This window comes from Tupaia chinensis, unplaced genomic scaffold (genome assembly GCF_000334495.1).
Source record: "Tupaia chinensis unplaced genomic scaffold, TupChi_1.0 Scaffold140308_1, whole genome shotgun sequence".
In the NCBI taxonomy this organism is placed as follows: domain Eukaryota; kingdom Metazoa; phylum Chordata; class Mammalia; order Scandentia; family Tupaiidae; genus Tupaia; species Tupaia belangeri.
Window position 1 is genome coordinate 589,275 of NW_006200185.1, and position 16,015 is coordinate 605,289.

At 36.8% G+C, this 16,015-nt stretch overlaps 1 pseudogene; it reads right to left on the reverse strand.

Moving 5' to 3' along the window:
* Window positions 1-5,514: 5,514 nt before the first annotated feature.
* On the reverse strand, window positions 5,515-6,145 carry LOC102486822 (protein S100-A10 pseudogene; annotated as a pseudogene).
* Window positions 6,146-16,015: the final 9,870 nt, after the last annotated feature.

The window sequence follows — 16,015 nt, forward strand, 5'->3', positions numbered from 1 at the left end:
ATGGCGGCATGCCCACCCCCCGGGGGGGGGGGTGATTTCTCGCTTTCTGTCTCTCTGTCTCTCTCTGTCTGTCTGGAGAGCGCACGCGCACTATAGTGAAAAACCTCTCAAAAAAAATAAAAATTGGCACTGAGAGAAACTGTGGATGCTAGAGACAGTGTGGGAGGAGGGTGGAAAATGGGGGAGGGATGAGTGAGTGAATCAGGGGGAAAAGTGGAGCAAAACATTTAAGGGATGCAAAAATGGAAAAATATCTCTTCATGAGAATGTGTATGGTAATATCTTTGGACTAATATACAGTGTATTCATGCTGAGAACCTTCATTTTGTATGATGTAATTATATACAGTGGTTGAATATTAAAAGACTTATAATAAAAGAAGAAAAAATTTTATAAAACTAAAAAGAAAGAAAGAAAGGGTTAGTTCGGTTCTTGAACTCCAAACAGGGGCAGAAACTTCTTTCCAGTAAGTTGATTCTGCATGGATCCTGAAGTCGTGTAGAACTCATTTTTAAGAAAAAAAGCAGAAAGGACTGTCACAAGAAGATTCGTGACCTACCAAAGGTTGCCACTTCCACTCTATTGATTTTTCCTTATAGCAACCTGTGAGAAAAGCAACCAAGGTATTTTAGGCTGAGTAATCCACAAGCAGATTCTGAGATGAGGTTTTGTGTGCAGCTGGTTGTTTTGTTTTTTAAAGATTTTTCCCCATAGGGCATGTGTTCTCACTGGAGAGAGAGCTATAAAAAGAGGCAGTGAGAGGGAAAGTGAGAAATCAGTCCCCAGTGGGTATGGCCACACTGCAATCCCTTTTCCTCCATTGTCTTTCCTGGCTTTTGGGCACACATGTACACACACTCAGTGTGAGTTTCAAGCCACTGGATCTGGGGCTGGAATTGCGTTGGCCATGTAGGCGTCCAGTGTCTTAACCACTACGCCTCTTGCTGGCCTGCATTTGGTTTATTAAGAAATTACTCCTGCTGGACCAGCAGTTAGCGTAATGGCTATGTTGCTGGACTCCCATGGAGCTGACCACGGTTCGAATCCCGGACCTGGTGGCTTAAACTCATGCTGGGGACGTGTGCGTGCCCAAGATCCCGAGAGGAGAAGGGATTGCAGTGTGGTTATCCCCCCTGGGGGGTGATTTCTCGCTTTCTGTCTCTCTGTCTCTCACTGTCTTTCTGGCGATTGCACATGCCTTATAGCAAAAACCTCTCCTGCCCCCCCAAAAAAAGAAAAAAAAAAGAAATTACTCCTGGAAGAATAAAATAAGGGAGTGGGGAAACTAGGATGCAGAAGGGGAAAACACACACACACACACACACACACACACACACACACACACAAAGTGTAATTTCGAGCAAGGTTGCAGCCTTGCCTTTACCCATCAGGGAAGCTCTGTCATATAAATTATGCATTAGAACTGTACTTTTACAATGTAATATTATAAGGACTAGAATTCAGGCACTGTGAGTTGGTTCCCTCCCTAGCATATATTGCACCTTAACTACTAACAAATGGAAACCAGCTATATATTTGGGTTGAGCATGTGTTGACTCAAGTCAGTCAGTGCATTCCAAGCTTCTGACTTGAGTGATTCATTGAGAGATGAGCATAAGATCCAATTCAGACCAATAAGGACGGAAAACATAAACCTTTGCTTACAGTATTGGAGAGGCCCAGCCACTGCAGCGGGGAAGGTAGGATGCTGCTGCACAATATGGAAGTTATATAGGAAAGTCCTGAGTTCTGTTCCTGGATAGATCTGGACTCATTGACTGTGCCCACAAGCTTGTCCCATAATCCTAAATGGTTAGAAGCCTAGGAAGGGTGTGGGAAGATCTCAGTATGACAAGACTCTGATAGGGCTCCTTGTCTCTTTCTCTCTTATGAAAGGAAGGAAGGAATTGTTTCCCTTTTTAAAAAAAGTTAATTTAATTTACATTTAATCACATTTATCTTTACAGTGTACAACATTGCTTTTTCCAGCATGAATCCATGCATATCAGTCAGCATAAAGACATTACTATATACATTATTATCAGTAAATAGCTTTTAGTTTTTTTGTCAATTAAATATACTTTTTTTTCTTTCTCCTATTCCCCTCCATCCCTCTACTACCCACCCCGTATTACCCCATCCTCACTTTCTTTAGTATCTACTGTTGCCCTCCCTGCTTCTACCTTCCAAACTTTTAGTTTTTGCTATATAGTGCAGAAAATTGGTATATATTGAGTGGAGACATATAAAGTCTGTCTTTCATAGTCTAGCTTGCTTTGCTTAGCATTAAATCTTACGTATTCGTCTGCTTTGTATCAAATATCAGGGTCTCATTGTTTTGCATGGCTGAATAGTATTCCATAGAGTCCATATGCTGCATTTTTTAAATCCATCATCTAGTTTTGGACCTTTGAGTTGATTCCAAGTCCTAGAAATTGTAAATAATGCTGCAATAAACATGGATGTGCAAGTGTTTTTCTGACTGAGGGTTTTTCTATCCTTTGGGTAAATACTTAAGAGAGGAATCACTGGGTTGTATGGTAGTTCTACTTCTAAGTTTCGGAGCAATTTCCATATCACTCTCCAAAGTGGTGCATTCCCACCAACAGTGCAAGAGAGTTCCCTTTTCACCACAGCCTCACCAGCACTCATCATTATTTACTTTTTTAATTTTAGTCATTCTGACTGGGGATAAGTGGTATCTCATTGTGGTTTTGATTTACATTTCCCTTATGATAAGAGATGTGGAGCACATTTTTAATGTGCTTTTGGAGCATTCATATGTCTTCTTCTGAGAATTGTCTGTTCAGTTGTCCTGTGTTTTCCACCAGTATTTTTATAGTTTGAGGTTTTATGTTTAGATGCTCAATCCATATTGAGTTATTTTTTGTTAGTGGATATCCAGTTCTCCCAGCACCATTTGCTAAAGAGATTTTCTTTTTCCAACTGTATTGTATTGTGCCCTTTGTCAAGAATCAGTTGGTGGTATGCTTTGGGGTTCATCTGGGGCTTCTCAATTCTGTTCCATTGGTCTAATGCCTATTTTTGTGCCAATACTATGCTGTCTTAATTATCACAGATTTGAAATATGTTTTGAGATCGACAAGTGAAGTGTTTCCTACTTTATTTCCTTCATGCAGTATTGCTTTGGCAATACAGGGCCTTTTATGCTTCCAGTCAAATTTTGTGATTGTTTTATGTATCTGGTACTTTGATTAGGATTATGTTAAATTTGTAGATTAACTTGGATAGGACTGACAGCTTGATTATATTAATTCTTCCCATTCAGAAACATGGGAACATGGGATATTTTTGTATCTTTTTCTTTAGAGAAAGAGATTTTTGCAATACAGCATATGCATTTGCCAGAGAGACAGAAAGTGAGAAATCACCCCTCAGGAGGGATGACCATGCTGCAATCCCTTCTCCTCCATTGTCCTCTAGGGATTTGGGGCATGCCTGGTGTGAGTCTTAAGCCACCGAGTCTAGGACTCAAACTGCAGTCAACTACATGGGAGTCTGGCAATGTAACCATTACACGATCTGCTGGTCCCAGAAAGTAAAATTGTTTTTAATGCATAGATGACATAATTATCTATAAAGAAAATCCTTAGGAATTCAGTGTAAAACTACAACACTGAAATTTAGCAAGTATGCAAAATATAAAAAACATTATACAGAAATAAATTTGGTTTCTGCATACTCTATGAAAAAATAAGAAAATGAAATTAAAAACAATTTCATTAAAAATAACACCAATAGCTAAGAATGAACTTAAAGAAGTGCTTGCTTTCTACAATGAAAACTACAGGATATTGCAGAGAAAAAATTAAATAAGATCTGAACAAATAGACAGATTCTATGTTCGTGGATTGGAAAATGCAGTATTATTAGATAGAAATTCTCCACATAATGACCTATGGATTATTATATGGTTTCATTGCCATCCCCGTCAAAATCTCAGTGATAATTTTAAAAAATTGACAAGCTAATATTAAATCTTTATAGAAAATGTAAAGGACTTAGAATAGCCACAGCAATTTTGCAAAAGAAGAACCAAATTTTAGAACTTACATTATCTGACTACAAAACATTAAAAATATAATAATCAAACACTACAGTATTCATGTATGGATAGGTATACGTTAAGAGAACAAAATGGAAAATTTCAAAATTAACTGTTACATGTGTGGTAAATTGATTTTTTGACAAGGCATCAAAACAGTTTAAAGCAGAATGGATAATTTTCTCAACAAATAATGTTGAGAGCTGATTATCTTTATGGAAAACATTTTAACTTTAAACCTTACTTTATACCATATGCAGAAAATTTACAAAAACAAATGTCATAAAACTTATGAAATGCAAAAAATAATAAACACTAATAGCATAAGAAAAATTTTCCTGACTTTTGGATAGTGAAAAATTGTTAGGTAGGTCACAAAAAGTATGACTTATGAAAGAAAAAATATAATAAACTTAGTAAAATTTAAAACTTAGTCAAAAGATACCATTTAGACAATGAGAAGACAAGCAATAGACTAGGATAAAATATTTTCAATACTTATATCTGACAAAAGACTTATATCCAGAATGTATAAAGAACTCTTCGAATGGAGTAACATGAAGGTAAATAAATGCAATGAAACATAAGCCAAAAATTTGAACTCAGAATTTACAGTAACTATACAAATTACCAATAAGCACATGAAAAGATGTTTGATATCATTGAACCATCAGGAAACTGCAAATCAAAACAACCATGATATGATACTCTGTATCTGCTAAAATGAATAAAATCATACGAGCCTACAAAAGGCTGTCAAAGATGTGGGGTAGGTGGAAGTCTCATGCATTTTCTCATACAACTTTCACTTTAGAATGTAAAATATTACAACCACTTTAAAAAACTCAGCAGCTTTTTAAAGGTTAAGCATATCTTTATTTTGAAACCTAGAAATCCTAGCTCTAGGATTTCTATTCACAATAGGAATAATTTCCACCAAGAGATTGCACATGGATGTACATAATGACTTTATTCAAAGTATCTCCAGACTGGAAAAAAAAATCCATTAACAGATGAATTTATAAACAGATTGTGGTATATCCATATAAGAGAATACTACTCAGCAATGAGAAGGAATTAACTACTAATATAAGCAACAGAATGAATGAATATTAAAATTTAAAAATATTTTATTCATTTATATTTAAAAGATGATTTCTGACTTACATATATTCAATGTATATCTTTGTGAGGTATAGTATGTTTCTTTAAAGCATGCATACAATAGATAATCGTCAAAAGATATGCACATATTCATTTTCTCCAATAAGGATTTTTTTATTTTATAATTTTTTAAATCAAAATCCTATTTAGTGTTTTGTTAACTTTTCATTCCCTGCTTGTCCAATGGGAGTCAGTTTTTCTTTGTACATTTTCTAAGGGTCTGGTTCTGCTCTTAAAATCCTTATACGGGGGAGCTGCGAGGTGGATTCCTTAAGTGACCTTGTTCAGGAAGTCTTAGCAGGATTGGAGTAATTGGTAGGTGGTACTGCCTGCTTCTTTCCCTTCCCTTTCATGTGTACTACAAAGTAGCCATTGTATGTAATGGTGAGACCCTCAGTGAAAACAAGCTCTGGAAGCCCACTTTGCCATCTCGGCACTGCACTGGTCCAAGTCTTTCATTTGTTTTGTCTACAACCAGAGGGTCATTTTTTTTTTTTAATTAATTAATTTTTTTTTTTGGAGAGGTTTTCGCTATAGGGCGCGTATGCTTGCCAGACAGACAGAGACATAGAGACAGAAAGCGAGAAATCACCCCCCAGGGGGGATGGTCACGCCGCAATCCCTTCTCCTCCATTCTCCTCCTGGGATTCTGGGCACGCACGCACACGCGCCCGGCGTGAGATTTAAGCCACCGGGTCCGAGACGCGAACCGCGGTCGACTACGTGGGAGTCCAGCGACATAGCCATTACGCTAACTGCTGGTTCCCAACCAGAGGGTCATTTTGATTTTCCAAATATCGCAGGAACTCCTTTTCCATGAGTACTCTCAGGTCCTCTTTTGTCAAGTTGCCTTTGTCTCTAGCAAATCTGTGAAATGTACACGGTTTCCATGGTGTGTTCCATTTGAGATGGCATTTTGGTGATATCTGTTGAAACCTTGGTGGCAGATAGTTGTAGACGCTGAGTGAGCTATTATTATAATTTCTTATTTACCTTTACTAGATGTGCATCTTTGTGGGACAAACATGGGTTTTCTTTTTTTTTGAGGTTTTTGCCATAGAGCACATATGCTCACTGGGGGGAGAGAGAGAGAGAGGAGAGAGAGAGAGAAAGTGAAAAATTACTCCTCAGGGGTGGAGGGGGATAGCCAAACTGCAATCTCTTTTCCTCTACTTCTGAGTGTCCAGCACTTCAACCAGTGCTGGACTCCTAGATGGATTTTCAAAGCGTACATGCAGTGTGTGATGATCAAATTAAAGATAATATCATATTCATTGTTTTCAACAAAGAACACCATCACACACACACACACACACACACACACACATATATACATATGACTGGTGATCTCTGTTTTTCTCCTCACTTACTTGTGGTATGTTGTTCCACAACCAATTTGTCCTGTCTATCTGCATTCCTGTGTCTGTTAAATGCTTTATTTTCTTGATTCCCTCATAATCCCCCCACCCCCCAACCCCCACCCCAAATGCAGTATCTGGTATCTATAGTTGCCCTCTTTACTTCTGCATCTTTTAATCTTTACCTGTCTGCCATGGAGTGCAGATATTCGGTAAATCTTAAAAATAGTATCTTGAATAAAATAAGCTAATGAAAAGAGTACATATTGTGTGATTCCATAAAAAATTTACATAAAAATTTATACAACATTAATATAAACCCTAGTAACAGAAAACAGAATATTGGTTGCCTACAGCCAGCAGTAGGTAGTACTGACCACAAGAGACGTGATGAAAGTTTTTGAGGTGATGAAAATATTCTATATGTTGATTTCATTGGTGGCTATATATTTGCCAAAACTCATCAAAATACACTCTTAAAATTGATGTTTTTTTTTGTCATGTGTATTTTACCTCAATAAGGTTAACTTTTAAGAATCATTGGAATAAACAAAGGCAAATATTTGAACTGTTTAACACCCTAGTTATCATTCTCTCCTTATCTCCCTTGTCTCATTTGAAAGAAGAGAAGCAGAGTCAAGAGATTTTGAATTTCAACAAGTCAGAGGCTTATGGAAAACACTTGAAAGGGATGAACTCTTTTCTAGCCAGAGTCATTATGGAAATTTTACTAGCCCAGGAATAAAGAAATTTGCTGAATCAGATAGGATGTTTTTGGTTGTAAGCAACAGAAAGTCCAACTCAAAGTAACTTAAGCAACAAAGAGAATTTATTAGCTCCTTTATCTGAAAAAGCACAAAAATGTGTAAACATCAACGAATATCTCATCAAGTATCTCAGGTGACAAAGACCAAGTTTATCTCTTTTCATTCTTGTGTCTTTAGCAGACTCTCATATTGTATTTCTAAGGTGGCTGCCAGTGGCCCCTGGGGCTATTGGCTGTGTCATTCATATCCCAAAGAGAATGGAAAGTTTGTGTTCTCCAGTGTTTGAAAACTAACTTCCTGGTGACCCTATACCCAGGGCTTGGGAGCTACTTTGGGACTTCCTGCACAACTTTGCCTACCACTCCAGAGGCCTGGGCTTGCCCCGCCCACTGTCCACAGGGATACTTAAGCCTGGTCTTAGCAGGCCTCCTTGGGTGAGCCCTCACTTGAGGTTTAGAAACTAGGTTGGGATTATCTGCTGCTAAAAGCTTCATGCTGTAGATAGACTAGCAACTCTGTGCCTTCCACCCTCTGAGTCATCCTTTCTTTTTCATTAAATGTAGATGTGTTTGCAGGTTATTAGTTTAATCAGTTTTTTCCTGCATGTAGAGTTTTGGGGCTCTGATCATTTTCTTTCAGTTCATACTCTCTCTGTCCTTCTTAGTGCAAGATGGCAATATACGATGCTTGTATAAAATTCTCAGGAATCTTGTGTGTCTCCCATCTTTGTCATAAGGATTCACTCCAATAAGCAAGAGGTTCCTTCACAGACCTTTCCTTGATAATCCTATCTCTATTTTTGGATGTTGCAGAAATGGCTGAGGGGACCTATGAGTCACACCTTAATCTCTTCAGAGAGCATTCTGTGCTACTGAATGTACTGACCTTTTGATCTTTCTGTGGTATTGGCACAAATTTGTTCAACCACAACCTCAGTTTTTGTCCTAGATGATGCTTTCCTGAGTGAATCTCTCAATTTTAGTATCTTTTGCACTTTTGATGGGCTGAGAATTTTCCAAATTGCCATGTCCTGGTTCCTTTTGGTTTAACACTTTACCCCTCAATCTATCTCTTTACTCATATATATATATATATTACAAAAGTTATTTATTACTTTTGGGTGTACAGTATGGTTTTTCACAGTATGCATACAGTGTATAATTACCAAATCAAGGATATACACATACATCTTCTCCAACACTGTATTAGGTTGTGCACATTTGGTAACAGTTCTGCTAGTTTTTCTTTTGGCCATATTTTATTTTAATTGGCAAGATGAAGTCAGGTTCTACCTTCAATACTAGATTTGGAAATCTCAGCTCAATGTCCAGTGTTACTGTTTATGAATTCTTCTTTTTGTATAACTGCAGAACACAATTCTCCTAAGTTTTTTTGTCACCATATAACAAGGATCCCCTGGGAATAGCAGTTAGCATAATGGCTATGTCGCTGAACTCTCATGTAGTAGACTGTGGTTTGAGTCCTGGACCCGGTAGCTTAAACTCATGCCAGGTGCGTGTGCCAGCATGCCCAGAATTCCAAGAGGAGAATGGAGAAGAAGAGATTGTGGCGTGGCCATCCCCCCTGGGGGGTGATTTCTCGCTTTCTATCTCTCTGTCTCTCTCTGTCTCTCTCTGTCTTTCTGGTGAGCGCACATGCCCTATAGCAAAAACCTCTAAAAAAAAAAAAAAGAACAGGAAAATCAATCTTTTACCATTAAATATTATATTGCCTTTATATTTTTTCATAGACTAGCGATGTTCTAAAAAACATACAATTGGCCCTGGCATCTGCCCAGCCTCTTGTTTTATGCCACATTATGGCCAATACAACCAGATAGGAACTTGCAGATATCTAAAGAGAGAGGAAACAACATTATATGACCTTGGCCAATTGGACAGTGCTCTCTCATTAGACCCCACTTCTTAAAGGTCTCACTATTTCCCAAAGCCACTGTGGATCAAGCTTCCAAAACATGAAATTTTGTGAGACAAACTATTATCCAAACCATAGCATATTTTTTACCAACAGTTAGGTGTGTGTATACATATGTGTGTGTACATATATATACATTATGTGTGCATAGATACATATGTGTATACACATACATGTACACATGCATGTACACCTGTTGATATACATACATTAAAAATATGTCATAAAATGTGCACATTCATATATACATATGTGTGTTTATATACATATACACATGTGCGTATGCATATATAAAATGTATATATACAGATGTTTATACATACATATATGTTATATACATATATACACATGTGTTGTGTGTATATGTGTATACATATATACACAGAACATTATATTTATGACATATATATTATATATATATGCAAATGCACACTTAACTGTTGGTAATATATCTCCTATAGTTTGGATAATAGTTTGTCTCACAAAATTTCATGAACTCAGCCCTCAGCTTGGTCCTCAGTATACACACACACACACACACACACACACACGCACACACAAACACACATATACACACACAATGGTTACCAAAATGCTAATCATGGTGATTTTAGGTTGGTTGAATTAGTTCAAGTGATCATAACTTCTTCCTTATGTTGTGATGTTAAACTGTATGAATGAACATTTATTTTTTATATGATTAAAAAATTATTTTCATGTTTATATAGGAAATGGAAAAATACAAAAAAGAAAGTCCCTTTTGCTTTCATATTCTCTTATATCCATTTTTTAAGTATTAAGGTTGAGTAACATCTAAGATTATTGGCACTTCAATAAGGGACTCTGAAAATGAATACATTTTAATCCCAAAGGAATCGGGAACTCATTATGAGATGCCAAGAACTGGGGCCATAATTTTGTTCAGAATTTGTAACTTCTATCATTCAAGTTACAGCACAGATCACATTTTAAATATTATGATAAAGCAGTCCCATGGTGTTTTTTATTTATTTTATTTTATTTTTATTTGATAATGGTAAATTCTCTGTAGACATATTCTTCTATTTCCATTTAGCCTACAGACCCTGGAATCCACTCCTCAATCTCTGTTTACTCCTATTCTGGCCCCCTTCCCAGCTCTGCCTTTCCACTTCCCTATGTGTAGAGGGACTAAATGAAGACAGACTGGCCAGGCTAATTTTTCCAAGGGTGAGCTCAACTTTGGATTTCTACTTTAAAGCAGAATATGAAAATTTCCTTTAGGACCGTTTCCTATTTTGGATCTCAGTCTATTAGTAAAATTTTGCCAGTAAAAATGGAAGAAATAAAGTCCAGGTGGAAAAGAAATAATCCATTCTTTATTTAGCATGTTAAACTTCAGCAAAAAAGTGACTTATACATATTTATTGATCGCCTATGCAGCAAATATTTATGGAGTACCTACTGTGTGGAAAGCACTAAAATACAAGGATACTTCAAAAGTTCTGTGGAAAAATGGAATTAAATTATGATTTTATTTTGGTAAAAACATTTTTTAAACCCATGCATAGTTTTTTCATAATAGATATTTTCCACTAATTTTTTGAAGCCCACTCCCCATGATTTCACAAATCTTGATCTTTTATTTCTCACAACAACCCTATGAGTTACGGGTTGTCACCTTACTTTACAGGTCAGGAAATGAGGCATAGAAAGCAAAAGTGACCTGTCCCAGGTCACATTGCTGGTAAGATTCCAAATAGACTTTTTGGTCCATAGAGATAATGCCTTTTCTACTAGTCTGGCAGCTGCCTCTCCAGTTGGAGTTGTTGTGGAGACCGTGCTGTGAGATGTCAAAATATTAGCAAAGGTATGCACTCTTGTCCATCAGATGACAGTATTTCATTGATCTAATTTTGCCAGCCTATTTATTTAGTGACATAGAATACGTTGGTTCAATATAGACAAAAGGTGGTGATTCTGGCTACTTGTCTAATCAAGTTTAAATGTACTTTTAAAAATGTCTCCTTCCAATGTCACTAATGAGGAAGTACTGGAAGCTTTCCCACCGAAGTCAGGAGGGGAAAAAAAGGATGCTCTCTATTGCCACTATTATTTAACATTTCACTGGAGGTATTAACCAACCCTATTAGACAAAAGAAAGAAATTAGAAAGAGTTGGAAAGGAAGAGCTAAAACCATTTTTTTAGCATATAATCTAATTGTCTTATACTTGAAAACACAAGAAGCAAAGTAAGGACTACATAAAACATTTAAGAAAATTTCATATGTTAGTAATATGTAAAAATAATAGAAGTAATTCTCTTCATATATGCAAACAACTATCAATTAAATATAATGGCAAAGGAGATCACCATTTTAAAAAGTAACCAAAATGATAATATAGGAGTGAATACATTTGAAATGCACAAAGTCTATAAGAGGAATATTTTTGAACATATAGATACTTATAATTTAGACCTATTGATCAACTCTAACATCAGTAAAGATAGAACAACAAGACATATGCTTCCTGATGTAATATGAGGTACATAGCATCAGCTATGAATATCCTTACCAAAAAAAAGCTTAATGTGAATTGCATCAAGTATTTATCTTAAAAAATACCAGTAGAAATAATTAAAAGATACCACATTGAAGCAGGTAGAAGAATCAAAAATATGGTACATTTCATAAAACAATTGGTCCCATTTCTACAATAAATCAAAGCAATAAAAAGTGTGTGTGGGGGTGGGGGGGAGAAGTCTTCTTCATTGCAGCTGAGAACCAGTGCTTTCAGGGAATAAGAGAAATGAAGGTCATCTACTGATAATTCAGCCTCCATCCCCCAGTCTCGAGTGGTAGGACACCTCCTTTTTCCTTCTTTCTGTCTCTCTCTGCCTGTCTTCTTATTTTTTTGTAATTTTTCTTTAAAAAAATTTTTAAAGGTAAAGTATTCTCTTGGCTTTCAGAGCCTCCTTTATATTGATAATGATCCCCTCCCATTTAGAAGGGTTTCCATAATACCACAGATTGAGTGGCTTAAACAACAGAACTTTAATTTTTATAGTTCTGGAGGCTGGAATTCCAAGAACAAAGTATCAATAGGTTTGATTTATCCAAAGGCCTCTCAGCTTGCAGACAGTTATATTATTGTGAGGTTCACAATGGTTCTTCCTCTGTGAATACATGCCCCTGATATTTCTCTGCCCTAATATTCTCTTCTTATAAGAATATCAGTCACACTGGATTAGAACCCACCTTAATGGATTTATTTTAACTTAATTACTTCTTTAAAAGGCCTATCTCCAAATACTCACATTCTGTGATACTAAGGGTTAAGACTTCAGCATATGAATTTTGAATGATAAGGGTATGGATATATATAATATTAAACTCTTTCCTTGTGTGTGTGTATGTGTGTGTGTGTGTGTATTAAATACAACAACTGACTAGAAGAGAAAGTCATAAATGTAGACATGTAGACTTGAATGAAGTGAAATGCATAGCATGTATCATGGATAAAACTTATCATCAGAAAGATATCAATTGTTCCTAAGCAAATTTGTAAGTTTTTGTTTTTGTTTTATTTATTTATTTATTTATTTTTGCCATAGGGTGCATGTGCTCTCCAGAAAGAGACAGAAAGGCAGAGAGAGTAAGAGTAAGAAATGATTCCTCAGGGGGATGGCCACTTTGCAATCCCTTTTCCTCCTTTCTTCCTCTGGGATTTTGGGCACCCAAAAACATGTGCCCAGTGTGATTTTCAAGCCTCCAAGTCTGGGACTTGAACCACAGTTGGCCACGTGGGACTCTAGCACCTTAACTAACATGCCACATGCTGGCCCCAAATTTGTAAGTTTTAATACATCTTAATAAATATACCAGTAAACATTTCCTGGAGCTGAGCTTGCTTTTATTGAGAAAAACAAAAACAAGGATAACCAGGAAAATTCTATAAAGGAATAGCAGGATGATGTGGGACAGTCTTACTAGATAAGAAAAGATACTCTAGAGCTTCAAAAATTAAAACAGTGTGCTATTTGTGCATGGATGAAAAAGTATAAGAATCTCAAAATAGGTCCAAGACCATATGGCAATTTAATATAGGATAAAGGCAGCTTCTCAGATTGATAGGGATAGAAATAATGGCTATGTCGCTGGACTCCCATGTAGTCGACCATGGTTTAAGTCCTGGACCTGGTGGCTTAAACTCACACTGGGCATGTGTGCATGTGTGCTCAATATTCTGAGAAGAGAATGGAGGAGAAGGGATTGTGATATGGCCATCCCCCCGGGGGTGATTTCTCACTTTCTGTCTCTCTGTCTCTTTCTGGTGAGCGCATATGCCCTATAGCAAAACCTCTCCAAAAACTAATTAACAAAAGAAATAAACTTTCTGATCAATGATATTAAGATAGTTGGGAAGCCATTTGGAAAAAGATTATATTGGAGTCGTACCTCATAACATACATTGGGATAAAATCTAAGTAGAGCAACAGTTGATTTTTTTTTTAATGAGGCCTGAGCATACTAAAAGAAAACTTTGAAGTAAAGAAAGCCTTTCTAAATATGATGCAAAATTCAAAGACTATTTTAAAAGTTATTGACAAGTTTCACCACAGACACCCATAAACACATACCAAAATAAAAACTTCTTATGGCACACACATACACACACACACACACACACAAAGACACCTAAAGCAAAATCAAAAGACAAAGGAGAAATGGGAAGAATGTTTGTAACTCATACCATAGAAAATATTGATTTCTCTAATTTCTTTTTTTTTTTTTTTGAGAGGTTTTTGCTATGGGGTGCATGCACTCACCAGAAAGACAGAGAGAGACAGAGAGACAGAAAGCGAGAAATCACCCCCCAGGGGGATGGACATGCTGCAATCCCTTCTCCTCCATTCTCCTTTTGGGATCTTAGGCACACACGCACACGCACCCAGCATGAGTTTTAAGCCACTGGGTCCGGGACTTGAACTCCGGTCAGCTACATGGGAGTTCAGCGACATAGCTATTACACCGATTGCAGGTCCCTGATTTCTCTAATTTTTAAAGAGTTCCTAGAAATTAAAGATAAAAGACAATAAACAATATTTTAAAAGGAGGATATAGAAGTACATGAATAATTCACACAAAAAATCTACATGACCCTTAAACATATCAAAAGGCATTCAACTTCTCTTATAATCTAAAAAATTTGAATTTAAAACTACACTGAGAATATATTTTTTTCCATCTATCAGTATGGCGAAAATCCAAAAGTTTGATACCACACTCTTTTTTTTTTAGAGGTTTTTGCTATATGGTGTGTGCGCTCACCAGAAAGACAGAGAGAGACAGAGAGACAGAAAGCGAGAAATCACCGCCCAGGGGGGATGGCCATGTCACAATCCCTTCTCCTCCATTCTCCTCTTGGGCTCTTAGGCATGCACGCACACGCGCCTGGCGTAAGTTTAACCCACCCAGTCTGGGACTTGAACCATGGTCAACTACATGGGAGTCCGATGACATAGTCATTACACCAACTGCTGGTCCCCACACTCTGGTTTTGAGCCTGTAGAGAAAATAGCCACTCTCATACTTGGCCAGTGGGACTGCAAATTGGTACAACTCTTGTCTTTATTATTTGCTAGGACTGCCATAACAAAGTACCACAGACTGGCTGGATTAAACAACAGAAATCTATTTTCTCATAATTCTAGATGCAAGATGCTGGCAGGCTTTGTTTCTTCTGAGACTTATCTCCATGGCTTGTTGATATCTGTCTTCTCCTCCCTGTGTCTTCGTATGGCTTCCCCCTCTCTGGATGTGTCTGTGTCCTAATCTCTTCTTATAAGGGCCACAGTTTTATTAAATTAGGATCCAGTGTATTGAGCTCCTTTCAACTTACCTCTTTCAGGACCCTAGCTTCAAATATAGCCATATTCTAAAGTACTGGGAGTTAGGACTTTACATACAAATTTTATGGGACACAATTCAACCCATAACAACCCTTATGAAGGAAAACCTAGAAATAGCTATCAAAATTACCAGTATATCAACCTTGACCAGCAATATCAGCTCTGGAAATCTCCCCTATAAAAGCACCTGCACACATATGAAGTGAGAAATGTACAAGAATATTCAGATATGTTGAGGTGGAAATATTAATTTCAGACTGGTTGAGTAAACTATGGTTCATCTACACAGTACAAGTTTACATAGCTGTAGGAATGATGAAGTTCTCCATGCACAACTAAAGTGAGATCTCTGCGATACATGAAGTTAAAGAAGGAAGGCATGGAACAGTGTAATATTGTGCTCTCTACATAGGATGAATAACTTCATAATTGCTTTTACAGTAATTTTGCAAAATGATACACTGAAGGTTAAACAAATACAACAGAAGCTAAAAAAATTGGTTACCAATAAGTGTGTACTGGGGACAGAATAGGGGGCAGGAGTAGAAGTGAGACTTTCCATATTCCTTCTTATAGATTTTAATTTGTAAATCATGTAAATTCAAAATAATTAAAATTTAAACACACAAACACACACACACACACAGAACACACACACACACCTTTTTAGCCTGACCATGAAATTTCTAGTACAATATGACGCTAACTCTAATCTTTTTACTTTGAGGAATGGCTAGTCTCAGTTTATCGAAGCTTCATCCAGAGGTTTCAGACTGTGCTCTTGTGAAGCAAAGACAATACGGAGGGATTGCAAATGCCTTCTTTCTTTTTA